This window comes from Chiloscyllium punctatum, chromosome 17, assembly GCF_047496795.1.
Source record: "Chiloscyllium punctatum isolate Juve2018m chromosome 17, sChiPun1.3, whole genome shotgun sequence".
NCBI classification, from domain to species: domain Eukaryota; kingdom Metazoa; phylum Chordata; class Chondrichthyes; order Orectolobiformes; family Hemiscylliidae; genus Chiloscyllium; species Chiloscyllium punctatum.
Genome location: NC_092755.1, coordinates 51962642 through 51980996, shown reverse-complemented (window position 1 = coordinate 51980996; position 18355 = coordinate 51962642). Strand labels below are relative to the sequence as shown.

The 18355-nt window shown below is 41.7% G+C and overlaps 1 long non-coding RNA gene across 1 annotated transcript; it reads right to left on the bottom strand.

The window, feature by feature from the left end:
• Window positions 1-10631: 10631 nt before the first annotated feature.
• Window positions 10632-12817, bottom strand: LOC140487826 (uncharacterized). Its single transcript, XR_011962947.1, has 3 exons — window positions 12597-12817; window positions 12399-12509; window positions 10632-12286 (listed from the first exon to the last, which is right to left on the bottom strand). It is a non-coding gene; the product is annotated as an uncharacterized lncRNA (long non-coding RNA).
• Between the last annotated feature and the right edge of the window lie 5538 nt (window positions 12818-18355).

The window sequence follows — 18355 nt, the reverse complement described above, 5'->3', positions numbered from 1 at the left end:
CACTGTAAAGCCCTAGTATTCAGGATATCCATGAAAGGGTTGAACATAAGATAGATAACCTCCAGCTCTCGAGTAGTTTGGTTGTTGTGCCTTCTCTAATTTTCCTCCTGTGGGATGTTTAGGTGGTAGCTCCACAGAGGCTTGAGCCATGACTTTCTCGTCAATCATTGATATTTCTCTAGTTCTTTTCTACTCAATCCAGTTCAAGTAACTTACGTATATTATTCCTCTCTATCTTTATGTTTGTACAAAGATATTTAAAATGTTAACTAAATGCCATAATTTTGGACTTCATAATTGAAAGCATTAAGTACAAAAGCAGGGAGATAATGTTGAATTGGAATAAAACTCTGGTTAGATCTCAGTTGGAATCTGGGCGCCACACAGGTGAAGATCCTTGAGATGCTGCAGAGGTAAAATCCCAGGATAGTTCTAAGGATTGAGTAGGTTTCAGTTACAAGATTAGCAAAGAAATTTCTCTTTGCAACAAGGAGGGGAGATTTGATAGAGTTGCATCAGATTTTGTCAGGATAATTAAGGAGCAGGAGGGAGAACAACTCTTCATAGTAATTGATTACTTAAGGACTAGGAGAAACATAATTTTTGGAAAGAACTGCAGAGGAAATGTGAGAAAAATCTTTTTGACACAATGAGTGGTAACAACTTTGAAGTTACTGTCTACAAGGATAATTGATACAGAAACAATCCGTAATTTTGAAAGGAATTTGAATGGGCACTTCAAGAAAATAAATTATTGGGTGTAGGTACTAATGGTAAAGTGAGTGACTAGATTTCTCTGCATGGAACCACATGGATTCAATAGGACAAGTAATCTCATCTATGCCGGAAATAACTCTATGATTCTGCTAATAACTTCTGATTAACTAAAGAGAATTTATTATAAAGTTCAAATTTGTATTTGATCTGAAGAGTCATATTGGACTCAAACTATTAATCTTGTTTCTCTCACTCCACAGATGCTAGCAGATCTGCTGAATTACTTAACATTTTCTGTTTCAGATTTCCAGCCCCCCCCCCACAGTGTTTCACTTTCATTTGAGGACATCACTCATGAAGACCTAGCATCACTCAAATTTATGCTAGCAGCAACAGCTCAGAGATTGGCCTTTGCTCTTTAGATCACCTGCCTGCTGAAGGAGACCCTCCACATACATGGCACCTATGTTCAGGTATAATATTCTGTTCTGGGTCATGCGTGTTTTTAACAGTTTGTTGTGCTTATTGTCTGTGGCTGCTGTGGATATTCCTCCTGGCTTGGGATCATCAAGACAATCACAACAGATCCTTACTTTTCACAAAAAGACTATGAAAATAAACACTACCAATCATCTTAAAGTCAGCTTTCTTAATAGCAATACAGCATTAGGTGCAGGCAACACAACAGCAACAATGTCAAGGATGAGGCTATCAGCAGCAAAAGTGCTCATGTGGCACAGGAAATGTTCGGAGATTGAAATATGTGATCTCAGTGACAGTGCAGGTTTGTGTCAGCAAGATTGTGAACAATCTGGCGCAGCCTCAATTGTCTGAGAGAAAAGTGGCTATGTTGGCTACGCACAGTGGCTCAGTAGTTAGCACTGCTGACTCACAGCACCAGGGGCCTGGGTTCAATTCCCACCTGGGGTGACTGTCTGTGTGGAGGTGTCTGCATGGGTTTCCTCCAGGTGCTCTGATTTCCTCTCACAGTTCAAAGATGTGCAGGTTAGATGGATTGGCCATGCTATACTGTCCATAGTCTTCAGGGATGTGTAGGTTAAGTGCATTAGTCAGGAGTATATGTAAAGTAATAGGGTAGGGAATGGGTCTATATGAGATACTCTTCCGAAGTCCATGTGGGACTGTTTCTACACTGTAGGGGATTCTATGAAACTGAGTTTGTGGCAGAGACTGAAGTTAATAGCTTTGATCTTCCCAATATCTAAATAGCTCCACGAGTTGAAGACGCAAATGGCATGATCCACTTCCTGTGTTCTTATGACACTTTTTAACCCTGGCTCCTAGGAGATCTCAAACAAACCTCCAGAATGCTGGAGAAACTTAGCAAGTCTGACAGCAGCTATGAAGAGAAAAGCAGAGCCAGCATTTCGAGTGTGGTATGACTTCAGTTTTGCCAAAGAATTTCAGATTTCAAACATTATGCGTTTATTAGTAGGAAATCTCTGTTTTATTTGTAAAAAAAGACTAAATTGTTTATATCCGCCTGAGAGCAGACAGGTTGTCAGTTTAACGTTTCATCAAAAGCCCCTTCTATCTCAGTGCAATACTGACCTGTCAGTCAGGCACGTATTCACCCAATCAGTATGATTTTGTAAATTAACAAGAAACGTTTTATGAATGTTAACGGCATTTTTATTGTACTTTCGGTTTCCATTTCTGGGAGTCCTCTTTGTGGGTCAGTAGCACTCTTTGAGTCATCGTTAAGAGACCGGTGCGTACAGTGGCACCTGAGGTAGGTCTGGGATACCCTGCCTCTGAGCCCACAGCAGCTCCATCAGATGGTGAGTGTGGGTCTGAATTTCTTGGCGTTTCCCACACTCGGGCAGCCAATCACTACTGCCGGAGGGACAATGACCCAAACCTCTCTTTTCTGAATGAAGAATTAGCCACAGCGTTTTGACTTTTTCTTTAGAGCCGAGTCTCAAGGGGACCATCTGGAGATATGGCGTGAGCCAGTAATCCCGCGCCAGCGGGGCTCGTGTAAGGTCATGAGAACTGGGGGAGGGGGTTGGTCTCACACGTGGCACCCTACACACGGGCAAAACAATCCGTACTATGGAGCACCGCTTCATGCAATCTCATTGAGCTTCCCATATATTAGAGCTGATCTTTCTCTGCATCTTCTGTAACATCGTATTCTGTTCTATTATCTTGCTGTACTTAAGTTCACAAAATAATGAGGGGCATAGATAGAGTTAACTAGCGGTAGTTGTCTTTTGCCTAGGATTGGGGGAGTTTCATGACTGGGGGCACATTTTCAAGGTAAGAGGAGAGCTTTAAAAAAGACATGGGGGCAATTTTTGTTTACACACAGGTTTGTGTGTGGAATGACCTTCCTGAGGAAGTGGTGAATTTGGGTACAATTTCAACGTTTAAAAGACATTTGGGTAAGCAGTGAATATGCAAATTTGGAGGGATACGGGCCAGAAGCAGGCAGGTGGGACGAGTTTGGTTTGAGATTATGTTTTGCATAGACTGGTTGGACCAAAGGGTCTGTTTCTGTGCTGTGTATTTCTATGACTCTTTAAGTTATGAATTTCATACAAAACAATATTTTCACTGTATCTTGGTGCATGTGACAATAATAAATCAAATCAAAATCATTATGCTGGAATTTACAAGCACCAGTTTCTGGCTTAATGCAGCAAAGGCACAGTTTGTTATGTTGCAATAATTATAAGCTGTCGGAGTGCGATCCAAACACGAAATATGTGAGAAACAAAAACAAAATGTTAGAATGTGTATTTTGGCGAAATTAAAAGCGGCAAGCAACTTGCTAGAAAACAACTAGTAAGAGAGGTTCTTTCACATGTTCCTCTTTCACTCGTGCCTGGGAAGAGCTCGCTTTTGGGGGAGGGGGGTGAGGATCCGGGGCGACGCTGACTATTGTCCTCCCGGGGAACCTGTGATGCTCAGATGAATGAGCTCATTCGCGGCTCATTGAAAGGCAGCAACTGAGCGAATTCCTTTGTCTGCGGCACGTGGGAAACTGCAGGAATAACTCACTCCAGGAAGACGGCTCGTCGGGGTGTTGAATTCCCGCCTGTTTTTACGCCTCAGCCCCCCTCCCAAATCCCATGTATCAGAACCACATTTCAGGCACATTGCCAACCCATTCACCTCTGGGATTTAGACCGAGCGCCTCGTTTCTATTCAGAGAAAAAACAACTTCACTATTCGAACAAATCCACCAGAAAACACAGACCAATTGATTTTCTGCCCGTGTCAAGATGTTTATCTTAAGTTAGTGATCTTTTCAAAAAGGAAAGACTGTTCCGTTGCGCAACATAATTATGTGTTCTGATCGAATTAAAGCAACGGCAGATTTTTCTTTAAAACAAAAGCAGAAGTCGTTGGAAAAGCTCAGCATCTGTCTGACAGACCCGTTCTGTTGAAGGGTCACTGAACCCGAAACGTTAACTTTGATTTCTCTGCGCAGATGCTACCAGACCTGCTGAGTTTTTCCAACAATTTCTGTTTTTGTTTCTGATTTCCAGCATCCACAGTCCTTTAAAACAAAAACTCTCGTCTTTCACCCAGTTATGTCCATAAGACCATAAGACATAGGAGTGGAAGTAAGGCCATTCGGCCCATCGAGTCCACTCCGCCATTCAATCATGGCTGATGGGGACTTCAACTCCACTTACCCGCATTCTCCCCGTAGCCCTTAATTCCCCGAGACAACAAGAATCTATCAATTTCTGCCTTGAAGACATTTAGAGTCCCGGCCTCCACTGCACTCTGTGGCAATGAGTTCCACAGGCCCACCACTCTCTGGCTGAAGAAATGTCTCCACATTTCTGTTCTGAATTTACCCCCTCTAATTCTAAGGCTGTGTCCACGTCCTAGTCTCCTCACCTAACGGAAACAATTTCCTAGCATCCACTCTTTCCAAGCCATGTATTATCTTGTACAATCTTGTACAATGTCACATCGTTGTGAGTTAAAACCTGCACCTCCCCAGACCCTAACCTATCGGAACCATGGCATCTTCCAGTGTGGTTTCCTCCGGTGCTCCGGTTTCCTCCCACAATCCAAAGATTAGGTGGATTGGCCATGCTAGATTGCCCATAGTGTTAGGTTTATTAATCAGAGGGAAATGGGTTCTGGGTGGGTTACTCTTCAGAGAGTCGGTGTGGACTTGTTGGGCCAAAGGGCCTGTTTCCACACTGTCGGGGATCTAATCTAATCTTAAAAAGTCTGGAAGCAAGTCTGCCTTTCTAACCCCTTCACCAACAGCAACAAGTCTAGAGGGATTATAATCGTAAAGCTCAGGACCGTAGGAGTCCTTTTTGGCAGTTTATTTTCTCACACCCTGTTTCTTGTTCTGCTTGCACCTTCTTTTCACAATCTGTGAACATCCTCTTAACTCATATTTTTTCTCATGAAGCAATCTAATTTTTTTTATCCATACAATTGGTCGCTCCCCAACATAGCACCTTACAGCTAATTAACTACTCGCCCCACCCTTTCTCCCAAATATGCACACGTTCCCTGTTAAATAAAAAAAAACCGCGGATGCTGAAAATTAGAAAAAACAGAAACTGCTGGAAAAGCTCTACAGGTCTGGCTGCATCTCGCAGTGGATCCGAATCGATAACTCCGATTTCCCTCTACAGATGCTGCCAAACCTGCTGAGCTTTTCCAGAAAATTCTGCTTTTTGTGTCTGACCTCCAGCATCCGCGGTTTCCAGCGATTTCTGATTTTGTGCTCTCCTGTAATATTTATCAGTCCCGACAAAAGGTCTGTGAACCCAAAAGACCGACTATTTCATGCGCTCTCTGGCCTTTTGCTGTCCCGGTTAGTGAACAGCTTGAGCGGATTCTTTTTTTTTTTGACTGTGGGTTCTTTTGCTTTACTTAGTCTGTACTCAGTTTAAGGGGCAATTTGTTGAATTACAATTCCAGAAACTCTGTGCAATAGCTCTCCCACTGCCTCAGTGTAGTTGTGAATCGGCTGATAATGTGGAGCAAGGCAATTCCCAAAATTGCCTTCAGAGATGACAGTTAAGGAGCTATATATATCTTAGTGCCAGTGAATTCATATTGATTTGATTGAAATCCGAAAATCTACGTTTCACAGAAACCTAAAAAGTGTTACAGCGCAGAAGGAGGCCATTCGGCCCGTCGTGTGCTGTTTTTTTGCCAGACTGTCCCAGCCAGTCCTGCTCATGCCTTTAAACATTTTATCCGGTTCTGTTTTGAAGGCAACAATTGAATTGGGCTCCACTCCACTCTCGGGCAATGCATTCCAGATGAGGACCATTTGTTGGATAATTAATATTTCCTTCGAATGGTTTGTGGGTCCTTCGCCACTTCAAAGCAGTGTTCCCAGCTCCTCGATGCTTCTACCTGTTCGGATGGTTTATCTACGCTTTCCGAAACCCTCTCGCTACTTTCAACCTCTCGACTAACCCTCCCCTTAACATTCTCTACGGAGAACTGTCCCAGTTTCGCCATGCTATGGATGTAATTAAAATATCGAAGCAATTTCCTTTTGTTTACTTACGCTCTCCAATACCAGAGTTGAACACAATACTCTAATTGAGAAGGGAGTAGTGTTTTATAAAGGTTCCCCAAACCTCCTCTGCTTCATACTCACTAACCCTGTATGCTCTATTAATCACTTTCTCAACCTGTCCTGTCACCTTCAATGATTTAAGCCCAGGTCCCACTGCTCCTGCATTCTTTTTTTTAGAATTGCATACTTCCTTCTTTCTCTGAATTGAATGACGTCCACCACATACCTGCCCAGGCTATCTATGTCTTATTGAAATCTATCACTAACCGCCTCACAGACACTGCTCATCCACACGATTACTATCAATCAAGTATGAACAAAATTGCAGGACGACGAAGAAAGACCAGGAGACAGGGAAGAGCTATCGCTGGAACTATAGGCCGAATGGTCTTCTACGCACGCAGATTCTATTTAACAGAAGTAGTGTAAGTTTGCCACTAGACCAGTTTGCAATATACAGGGATTGAAGCAGTTCTCATGAGGAGACAATGGCACGTTCATTGTCCATTAAATGGAGGGAAAGTCGCACACTACTTTTTCTTCAATTGCACTCTCTTTAGTCACCAAGGCCTTGCCCTCAGCAACCCGTTGCCCATTAAAGTTCAGCTCCTTCAGGGTTATTTGCTTTGTGTTGTTGGTCAGGTCTTGACCTTTGACCTACTTTGTGTTAATGGCACGTGGGAAATTCTCAGCCACAATCACCCGATTGCATGAAGCAAATCCGTCACTAAATTGGAGAATAGCTTTGGTCACAGTCTTACAGCGCCTTGTCTTAAATAATCGGCAGCTATTGATAATGGGAGAAGGACCATCTCTGGGATCATATTCCGGAACACTGTCTGATTATGCTATTCTGCAATTCTTCCATCAATTCGGAGCAAACTGGAAGATACACACAGCTGTTGAGTACCTTAAAGGAATATTGAGCCAGGCATTTTAACACTTGGCAGCAATCTCTAGGAGGCAAAAAATACGTTCAAATGTGCCGTTTTGATTTTGATTTGGTTTGATTTATTATTGTGACCCAGAGAGTGGTGGCTGTGTGGAATGCTCTGTCCCAGAGGGCAGTGGAGGCCCAGTCTCTGGATTCATTTAAGAAAGAGTTGGATAGAGCTCTCAAAGATAGTGGAATCAAGGGTTATGGAGACAAGGCAGGAAGAGGATACTGATTAGGAATGATCAGCCATGATCATATTGAATGGCGGTGCAGGCTCGAAGGGCTGAATGGCCTACTCCTGCACCTATTGTCTATTGTTACAATACCGGAGTACAGTGAAAAGTTCTGTTTTGCGTGCAGTACAGGCAGATCATGCCATATTAAGATCATAGGGCGATTGAACAGAGCGCGGAATACAAAGTTACCTCCGCAAAGGAATTCCACAAAAAGGAATGATTTGGAGATGCCTGTTGGACTGGGGTGTACAAAGTTAAAAATCACACAACACCAGGTTATAGTCCAACAGGTTTAATTGGAAGCTCTAGCTTTCGAAGCGCTGCTCCTTCATCAGGTGGTTGTGGAGTACACAATTTCAGTTGCATCACACTGTAAACTTTTGCTATAAACTTTTGCATAGACCACCTGATGAAGGAACAACGTTCCGAAAGCTAGTGCTTCCAATTAAACCTGTTGGACTACAACCTGGTGTTGTGTGATTTCTACCTTTTAACACAAAAAGGAAGATCAACTTAGATTTGAAATTTGAGACACCCATTCAGAACAGCGGGAAAAAAAGCTGTCCTTAACCTATCGGTACGTGTGCTAAACCGTGTGTTAGAGTGTTGCTAAAATAAGAGCAGGAGGAATGTAACAGAAAAGCATTAAAAGGTATTTCCCTTAAGAGACCACAAACCTTCAGAGCAAAAGTAGCTCATTCAGCCCATCGAGTCTGCTCAGTCATTCAATGGCATCATAATTGATCTGATAATCCTTCATAACGTACAACAAAGAACGCTGATGCTGGAGATTCGAAACACAAACAGAAATTGCTGACGAAACAGTGTTAGCAATTCTAGTCCAGTGACTCTTCTTCAGAACTTTGACCTGCTGAGTTTCTCCAGCAATTTCTGTTAATCGTCAACTTGATTTGCCTGCCTTTTCCCCAAGACCCTTGACTCTATTACTGATCAAAATCTGTTCATCTCAGCCTTGAATATACTTAAAGGTTCCACAGTCCTCTGGTGAAGAATTCCAGAGAGCTCCTCCATCTTAAATACCTCATCATCTCTGTTTTAAATGGGTGACCCCTGGATTGTGCCCCCAGGTTCCATATTCTTCACTAAGGGAGGGACCTCTCTGCATATACCCGGTCAAGTCCCTGAAAATTTGTATGCTTCAATAAGGTGCCTCTTATGCTTCCAAACTCCAAGTACAGGCCAAATCTACTCAACCTCTCTTCATGAAGTAATCCCTCCATACCTGGGGTCAGTCTTGTGAGCATTCTCAGTATATCTTTCCATAAATAAAGTTTATGCTTCATTCATAGATTTTAATCTACAATGGTAAAAAAATCACGGTTAGCATCTCCAGTAGAAAACGCTATAAATCTACACAGTACTCCTGTCCGCAGCTCCTTCTCTGTTTCCTAGGGTTGCAATTATTCGTGCGATAACACTAGAGGGAGCACATCCTACACATTTGGCGTTAGCGCTTGCTCATTGAACAGAGAGCTTTTCAATGTGACTCCGTATTTTGTCTGAATTACGCTTAGTTTCTTTTGCATATCGGTCTCTGACAACGGTTTTCCTTTCCAACAAAATAATTTAATGGGAAGAAATTGCAACTTTTTAGAGAGCAACCACATTAACGGAGAGGCTCATGTGTCTAATAGGGTGACATTTAAGGTAAAAACTATTTAAAAAAACATAAAACAATACTTTTTTTTCAAATGATTCCAGAAGTTAATGCAAGATGCTTGGAAATTCCAGATAGGTATTTTACCCTGCACGCCAACAAAAAAATTAAGAAAAACTTGAACAATTACAGTATGCAAGCAAATGATTCATACAAAATGGGGTCAAAATCCAAGGATTAAGACTCAAATTATCTACTAACTTAATTAGTTACTCATCCGTGGTTAATAATACTGCACCTCTGTGCTATTTTGATACTCACTGACTCCATTTCTCTCCTTAATCCGCCTATCATCTCAGGATAATATTGCTCTGCTGTTTAACCTCCAGTGCACAGTACAATCTTTGGCAGTCTTTCGTGGTTCACGAAGATGTTTTATTTTAAACTTGTCTTTTCTGCTTTGAAACTTAGTAAAAACAAAACTAAAATGTTTTATTTTAAACTTCATGTCAGAGATCTTAAACCGAGACCACCCAAACTGGTGAAGAAGCACCTGTGAAGGTGCCATCCATCTTGAGCATCACTGACAAGCCTAGATAGAGACCATCTGCAAACAGCTGAAGGAATATACAAATTTCCCAGCATTCCACCCATCCACCTCTTCAAGCACTACTGCTCTAGCTGTGGCCTAACCAAAGTCCCATCCAGTTCCAACATGACTTTCCTGCTCTTATAATTTATTCTTCCCCTGATACAGGCAAGTGTCCCTTATGCCTTTTAAACTATCTTATTAACCTCTCCTGCCACCTTCAGTGAATTGTGGACACACATCCCAAGATTCCTCTGAGTTTCCTAATGTCCTGAAGCAGACTCATTTTTTTTCAGAATGTGAAGGAGGCAATGAAAATGATGCCAAGTGATCAGATTTGATGGGGGCTAATTAACTGTTTCATTGAGAAATGTCAAGCTGTTTCATTTCCAGTTGCAGATTCTGCTCCCTCTACAAAGCTGAAAGTAGTCAATCCATGCATGCCTTCCTTGCATTTACTGTGTATATTAGGAAGCTGCAATTCTCAGCAGCAGGACTACATACTTGACCATAATGGTGCCAATAACAGAGGGAGCTAGGGTCCCCAGGAGTCTGCCTTGCCCGTCTATGTACATTTTTAGGAGGATAAATCTACATATCTACATGGTCCACTTCAGAATTACACTGCAGTGGCCTCGCTTCCAATGCTTTGCTGAAGCCACAATATGGATGAGTTTGAAAGAATAGAATTAAATCCAGTTGAATAATCGACGGTGATCTATTTCAGCTAAATAGATGATACTGCCATCAATTTTCAACATTTGCCCGCCATTATTAGTGTTCAAATTGCACATTTAGTCATGAGGTGGGTGTGTGAGCAGAACTACCCTAGAAAAAATAATGATGCTACTCTTCTTTAATCAAATTTTAAACATCATTGATTTATAAAAATATATGCATGTTTTTCCAAGGGAGGATACACAAAAAGATGAATATAGTGCAGTGTACTCAGTAAATCGATGCACCGTTCATACAAGTCACAACACACAACGGTAGCTTAAAATAATTTTATTGGAAGTTTGTATTAATGCCCAGCATATTTACATGTATGCTGTAGTCTGAAATATATTTTCCAGAACAGTGCAACAAAGCAGTGTCGCGCTGCAAATCACAATTTGCCAATGTCACTCAATGTAGATCATTCATTATTAGCTCAGCAACATGATTTTAAATCCTTTCAGTTAATCACCATCACAAAATAGATACTAACGAGAGAACCAAACCAGCTGCGGTGAGCTCATCTATTCAGAATTATTGAAGTAATTCACATTTCTCCATCGCTTCTTCCCCTCATCTCGACTGTTTTGTTCAGACGCCCATCCAAACACTGATCAGTTTTTGCCTAGAGAAGTGCTTCTTCACTCCCGTTATAGTTTTTCTTTATATCAGTTTTAATCTATGCTTCTCTTGCTCTATGATTCAGATTCCGAAATAGTATCCCTAACTTTATTCCTTTGAATGCTGAGTGTATCTTTACATGACCTCAATAAAACATTAAAATATTATACCTTTCAAGCCATTCATAGAATGAAGAGCAGGCTAGAAGCTTTCAGGGCTCCAAATACCTGCTATTACTTTTTGTTTAAACAAAAATACTGATCAGCTTCAAAAAGTGAAATAACATCATCCCTTATATAGGGCAACAATCGCCTGTACAAAGTAATTTTGCAGCCCCCTTTCTTATATTTTACAGTCTTAGGTTTTACTATATCTTCTTTGTAATAAGGAACTGTTTTTTTTATTTACACAGAGCTTTTATTGTACTAACTGTATAAAACCTTCCCAGACTGATACAAGGGTTAGTTAACTCTCTATCTGCGACTCACTTCAGGTACTGCACATCAATTCCGAGAGATCTCTCCTCAACAACAAGTCACCTATTGACACCTACTTAGAGAAAGATGAAAAATAGTACTTTAAAACTACCCTTCTCTTTCGATCTGAAATCGCTTTACTGTACTTATTAGAATATTCTTACTAACCTTTCGGTGCGACAGTTATATGATTACAGCAACTTCACGTATAACTGCAATCTTTACAATGAACCTTCATAACGCTGAGAGGAAGTGAAACATCGAGGGTCTAGAAACGTTCTACTTCAACTTTATTCGAATAAAGTGCTCCGTGAATTAATCTAGATTTCTGCAAGAGACACAAACTCTTCATCAGAATAAACTATTCTCTGTTCCTGTCACACTTCAACAGGGACTTTAATATTAAAGGGTTCCTGCTACATAATTTCACAGCTATTACAACGACCCGAGAGACTATTGAGGGAAGTTTGTCGAAAACGGGCCATGAACTATGACATCGCTCGACTGGGGACCAAATGCTAATAAAGTATCCACCTCCTTCAATGTGAAGATATTAACAACGGTACTTCCATTGTGGAATACTGTCTAACACCAGAGGATAAACGGCTGGTGTCTCTATTGTGTAACTTCCACTTCCGGAGTCATATAAAATGTCCAGGTGTTTCAGCAGCGCTGGGCCCGAACGTTTTGCATGGCCGGGCCTGACAAGACGAGAAATACATATTTGAAGCTCGGTTCAAACGGCTGGGGATTTTCTTCTTAATTTGCATCTCAGTGTAACGAGTTGGCAGCAGGTCCGCGACTGCTCTGGTGTGCAATCAGTGGAACACGAACTAAAACACACGCAGATAAAATCTTATGTTACAGCGAAATTGATCAGGCAAACAAAACAAAATTACTGACATCATCTGTAGTCAATAGCATGTCAGAAACTCGGTGACTTACCCGAAACTTGTTACCGATTCCGTTCCAGGAAGTCATCCTTCCTTCCCAACGCAATGACTTCTAAATGTCCGAATTTAGCCAGTGCAAAATCTGCAATAATGCGTTTAACATCTGAAAAAAGAGCAAGGACACATTTTAACAAATGATTACTATCAATCAATTCGCGCCAATCTCAGCCTGTAGTCAATTTAACCTTACTTTAGCTTTCTCGAATTGCAATTGATATGGATTTGTAAGTAAGTCGACACCTTCTTGGAACTGGTAGTAAGCGGAGATGCGGGCTGCGGTTCTGACCAACATCTCCTGTATTTATAAGTGCGAGAGGACAGGGAAGAAGCGTGAGTCCGGATTTCTCTGCGATTCCCACACTCAGCAGCCAATCGCTGCTGTCAGAGGCACAATGGGGAAAAAGCGTTTCTCTCTGAATGAAGAATGATCTACAGTGTTTGAAGGGAGACCATCTGGAAAGTTGGTTTGAGCCAGTAATCCTAGGGCAGCGGGACTCGTGTAAGGTCATGAGAAGGGCGAGGGGTGTGAAAGAGCCGCCCATCAGTGTCACTGAGCACGGGGTGAAAGTTATACGTTTGTCTAATCTTCAGCATCTGGCGCGAAAATGAATCAAACAAATGTATTTTTTTCTAATCTTACGGCCCTCCCACTGAATCAAGTTCCCTGAAGTGTTCGGCAGTTCTTTTATCTGAATGTTTTGTGTGTGAATGGCTTTAATACCTTGTGGATTTTCAAAGGGAACAGTTTGAACAGAAAATGTTGGAAACACACGAAAGCTCCATTAGCCTCTGGATCAAGGACAGACTGATATTTGGATTGAGAACAGGAAATGTGAGATTCAGACCCTTGGGATTAAAACTGAGAGAACGCCAACTAATAGAAATAGGTATAGAAAGAGCTGGAATGAGGTGGAGATAGTGTAAATCCAAAAACAGCACATTTCAAAAGGAATTTCTGTTTGAAAATGCAGCTCCACATTTGCATGCAGTTGAGAGCAAGAGCTGTGAAAGAATCGTGAAGGATTTCTGGGGTTAATGGGCAGGGTCACAGTTCCCATTTGAGGTGCAGTTTGTACTTGTGTCTAATCTATGTTCCAAAGGGAAAATCCTGCGCTGCTGAAGTCTGAGATAGAACCAGAACGGGTTGGAAATACACAGCAGTCTCGGTAGCACCAGAAACAGAGAAAAAGTCTCCCCATTGTAGGTTACTGCAAAAATACAGAGGCATGGGATTGAGGGTGATTTAGCGGTTTGGATCAGAAATTGGCTAGCTGAAAGAAGACAGAGGGTGGTGGTTGATGGGAAATGTTACTAGTAGTGTTCTGCAAGGATCTGTTTTGGGTCCACTGTTGTTTGTCATTGTTATAAACAACCTGGATGAGGTGTAGAAGGATGGGTTAGTAAATTTGCATTGACACTAAGGTTGGTAGAGTTGTGGATAGTGATGAAGGATGTTGTAGGTTACAGAGTGGCATAGATAAGCTGCAGAGCTGGGTAGAGAAGTGGCAACGGAGTTTAGTGCAGAAAAGTGTGAGGTGATTCACTTTGGCAGGAATAACAGGAATGCAAAGTACTGGGCAAATGGTTAGATTCTTGGTAGTGCAGATGAGCAGAGAGATCTTAGTGTTCCATATACATAGATCCCTCAAAGTTGCCACCCAGATTGATAGTGCTGTTAAGAAGGTGTATGGTGTGTTAGCTTTTATTAGTAGATGGATCGAGTTTCAGAACCATGAGGTCATGCTGCAGCTGAACAAAACTCTGGTGTGGCCACACTTGGAGTATTGCGTGCAGTTCTGGTCACCACATTATAGGAAGGATGTGGAAACTTTGGAAAGGGTTCAGAGGAGATTTACTAGGATGCTGCATGTTATGGAGTGAAAGTTTCAGAAGGAAAGGTTGAGGGACTTGAAGCTGTTTTTGTTAAAGTGAGGAATGTTGAGAGGTGACTTAATTGGGGCATACAAGATAATCAGAGGGTTAGATCGGGTGGACAGTGAGAGCCTTTTTCCTAGGATGGTGATGGCTAGCATGAGGGGGCATAGCTTCAAATTGAGGGGTGATAGATATAGGACAGGTGTCACAGGTAGTTTCTTTACTCAGAGAGTAGTCGGGGCGTGAAATGCACTGCCTGCAACAGTTGTAGACTCACCTACTTTGTGGGCATTTAGATAGTCATTGGATAGGCATATGGACGAGAATGGAATAGTGTAGGTTAGATGGTCTTCAGATTGGTTTCACAGGGCGGTGCAACATCGAAGGCTGAAGGGCCTTACTGCGCTATAATGTTCTATGTACAAGCTTTCAGAGTGCTGCTCCTTCATCATCTGAAAGCTTGTAATTTCAAATAAACCTGTTGGATTATAACCTGGTGTCGTGTGACTTCTGACATCACAGAGTGTGGAGGTAGCAGAAGACCTGGAGTACGTCAATCATCTCAGATTTACCTGATATCTTCCTGGTGATTGTTACAAACAATGACCTCGTTGCCACATAGAGGTATACAGACCCTTTTTGTAGGATTTTCTGCACACAAATGTTTTCAGTTTGGTTCTATAGTCCATTCCCCCCTCTCGATAATGCCGGATCCTTGTGTTTGGAATGTAATATGCAGTTTTTTTAACTTTTTGGAAACCCAAGAAATTCATCTTTGCCACTCTGCATGTCCAAAGGGAGCTCCTACCTGAATAACATTTTCCCCCCAGTTTAATTGTGGTGAACAATGATGGAATATTATTTCATAGACTCACAAACACTTACAGCACAGAAGTGAGGTACTGGGACTATGGAGTCATAGAGACATACAGCATGGAAACAGACTCTTCAGTCCAAGCAGAGTTTTGATTAGAGTGGTGCTGGAAAAGCACAGCAGGTCAGGCAGCATCTGAGCAGCAGGAAATTCGACATTTTCAGTAAAAGCCATTCCTGATGAAGGGCTTTTGCCTGAAACGTTGATTTTCCTGCTCCTCGGATGCTGCCAGACCTGCTGTGCTTTTCCAGCACCACTCTAATCTAAACTGTGGTTTCCAGCATCTGCAGTCCTTACTTTTGACCTCTTCAGTCCATATCCTCCATAATTCAAAACTAAACTAGTCCCACCTGCCTGCACTTGGCTCATATCCCTCCAAATGTTTCCTATTCATATAGTTATCTAAATATCTTTTAAAAGTTGTCACTGTACTCGCATCCATTACATCCTCTGGAAGTTCATTTCACATATGAACCACTCCCTGTGTAAATAAAAATGCCTCTCATTGTCTTTTTAAAAATCTTTCCCGTCCCACCTTAAAATACATCTCCCAGTCTTGAAATCCCCTACCTGAGGGAAAGGACACCTGCCATTCACCTTATCTTGACAGTGCCAGTCAACTAAGATCTGGCTACAGCAATCCCATGCCCTTGTCTATTCCTCTGTATCTGAATACTGCTTAAACATTATGAGAGTTTCTGACTCTTTCAGGCAATTAGCTCCAGAGTCTCTGGCTAAAAAAAAATTCTCAACTTTCATTTAGCCTCTATCTCTTAAGTCTAATCCCCCTGATTTTTGAACCCCAACTATGAAAAAAAGTTTCTTCCAATGGCACCTCTTCTCCTCATAAACATATACACCTCTATTAAATCTCCAACTCAATCTTTGCTGCTCCAGAAAAAACAACCTCGGCCTAGTCAATCTTTCCTCATAGCTCAGCCCAGGCATATCCTGTAAATTTCTTCTGCAATCCAGTCTAGTACAAACATAGATTGCAGGGTGGCAGATGTAATCACACTATAAGAAAAAGGAAGGAAAGGAAAAGAAATTATATACCAGTGAGCCTAATGTCAGGAGTGGGGAAATGCTAGAGATTACTATAAAAGATGTGGGCGCCACGGTGGCACAGTGGTTAGCACTGCTGCCTCACAGCGCCGGAGACCCGGGTTCAATTCCCGCCTCAGGCGACTGACTGTGTGGAGTTTGCACGTTCTCCCCGTGTCTGCGTGGGTTTCCTCCGGGTGCTCCGGTTTCCTCCCACAGTCCAAAGATGTAAGGTCATGAGAAAGGTGAAGGGAGTGAAACAGCAGCTAGTCAGTGTCACTAAGCAAAGTGAAAGTTGTTTATTTGTCTAATCTTCAGCATCTGGTGCCGAAAATGAATCAATCAAATGTACATTTTAAAAAAATCTTAAAGCCCTCCCTCTGAATGAAGTTCCCTGAAGTGTTCAGCAATTCTTTTATCTGAATGATTTGTGTTTGAATGGTTTTAATACCTCATGGATTTTCAAAAGAAACAGTTTGAACAGAAAATGTTGTAAATACATGAATGCTCCATTAGCCTCTGGATCAAAGACTGAAATTATAGATGAGATTGCACAAAGCTGGTATTGGGTTATGAAAGGCAAATCACATTTAACCAATCTACTGCAGCTTTTTTTGAGGCTGCAACAAGTAGGAAAACAAAGAGAGATGTGTTACATTTGGACTTTCAGAAGGGAGATTTTTCTCTTATAAGAGATTAGTTGGTAAAATTAAAGCAAATGGGATAGTGGGTAATATATTGGCTTGCATGGAGAATTGGTTAAAGAGTCATCAAGATGTACAGCATGGAAGCACACCCTTCGGTCCAACTTGTCCATGCCAACCAGGTATCCTAAATTAATCTAGTCTTATTTCCTAACATTTTGCCCATATTCCTCTATATCCTTCCTATCCATGTACAGACCCAAATACATTTTAAATGTTTTAATTGTATCATCCTCTACTGCTTCCTCTGGCAGCTCATTCCATACATACACCGACCTCTGCCTTTCCCCTTTCACCTTAAACCTATGCCCTCTGAGTTTGGACTGCCCGACCCTGGGAAAAAGATTTTAGGTAGTAAGCCTACCATGTCACTCATGATTTTATAAACCTTGATAAGGTCACCCCTCAACCTCCGATGCTCCAGCGACAATAGCCCTATTCAGCCTCTCCCTATAGCCCAAATCCTTCAAGCCCAGCAACATCCTTGTAAATCTTTTCTGAATTCTTTCAAGTTTAACAACGTCTTTCCTGGAGCAAGGAGACCAAAACTGAACACAGTATTCCAAAAATAGCCTCACTAATGTCATTTATAGCTGCAACAAGATATCCCAATGTACTGACCAATAAAGGCAAGTGTACCAAATGCCTTCCTCACTACCCAAGATTTACAAGGATATCTACCTGTGACTCCACCTTCAAGGAACTATGAAGCTGCATCCCAAGGTTTCTTTGTTCGGCAACACTCCCCAGAACCTTACCATTGAGTGTATAAGTCCTGCTCTGATTTGCTTTTCCAAAACACAACACCTCACATTTATCTAAATTAAATTCCATCTGCCACTCCTCAGCCCATTGGCCCATCTGATCAAGGTCCCGAGATACGCTGAGATGATCTTCTTCATTGTCCATGACACCACCAATTTTGGTGTCATCTCAAATTTACTAACCCTCCTCCTATATTCATGTCCAAATTATTTATATAAATGATAAAAAGCAGTGGATCCGACATGACAGATAAGAAACAGAAAGTCAGAAACTGGAGCATGCAGATAAGGGGAGAATGTGCAAACTTCACACAGATAGTCATCCAAGGGTGGAATCAAACCCAGCTCGCTGGTGCTGTGAGGTAGCAGTGCTATCCACTGAATCACCATGTCGCCTCTATGTTAAGACTAGACTGAGAGGAGAGATTGGTTTGATGGAGCCTGTATTCATTAGAGTCGAGAATGATGTGACAGAATTTGATTGAAACTTGTAAAATTCTAACGAGGCTGGACAGACAAGATGCAGGAGGATGTTTTCCCTTGCTGGGGAGTTAGAACCAAGGGACACTTTCGCAGGATACAGGGTAGATTATGTACAATTGAGGTGAGGAAAGATTTCTTTGCTCAAAACGGAGTAATCCTATTGAATTCTCTTCAGTAATTTGTCAAGGCCAAATTACTGCATATA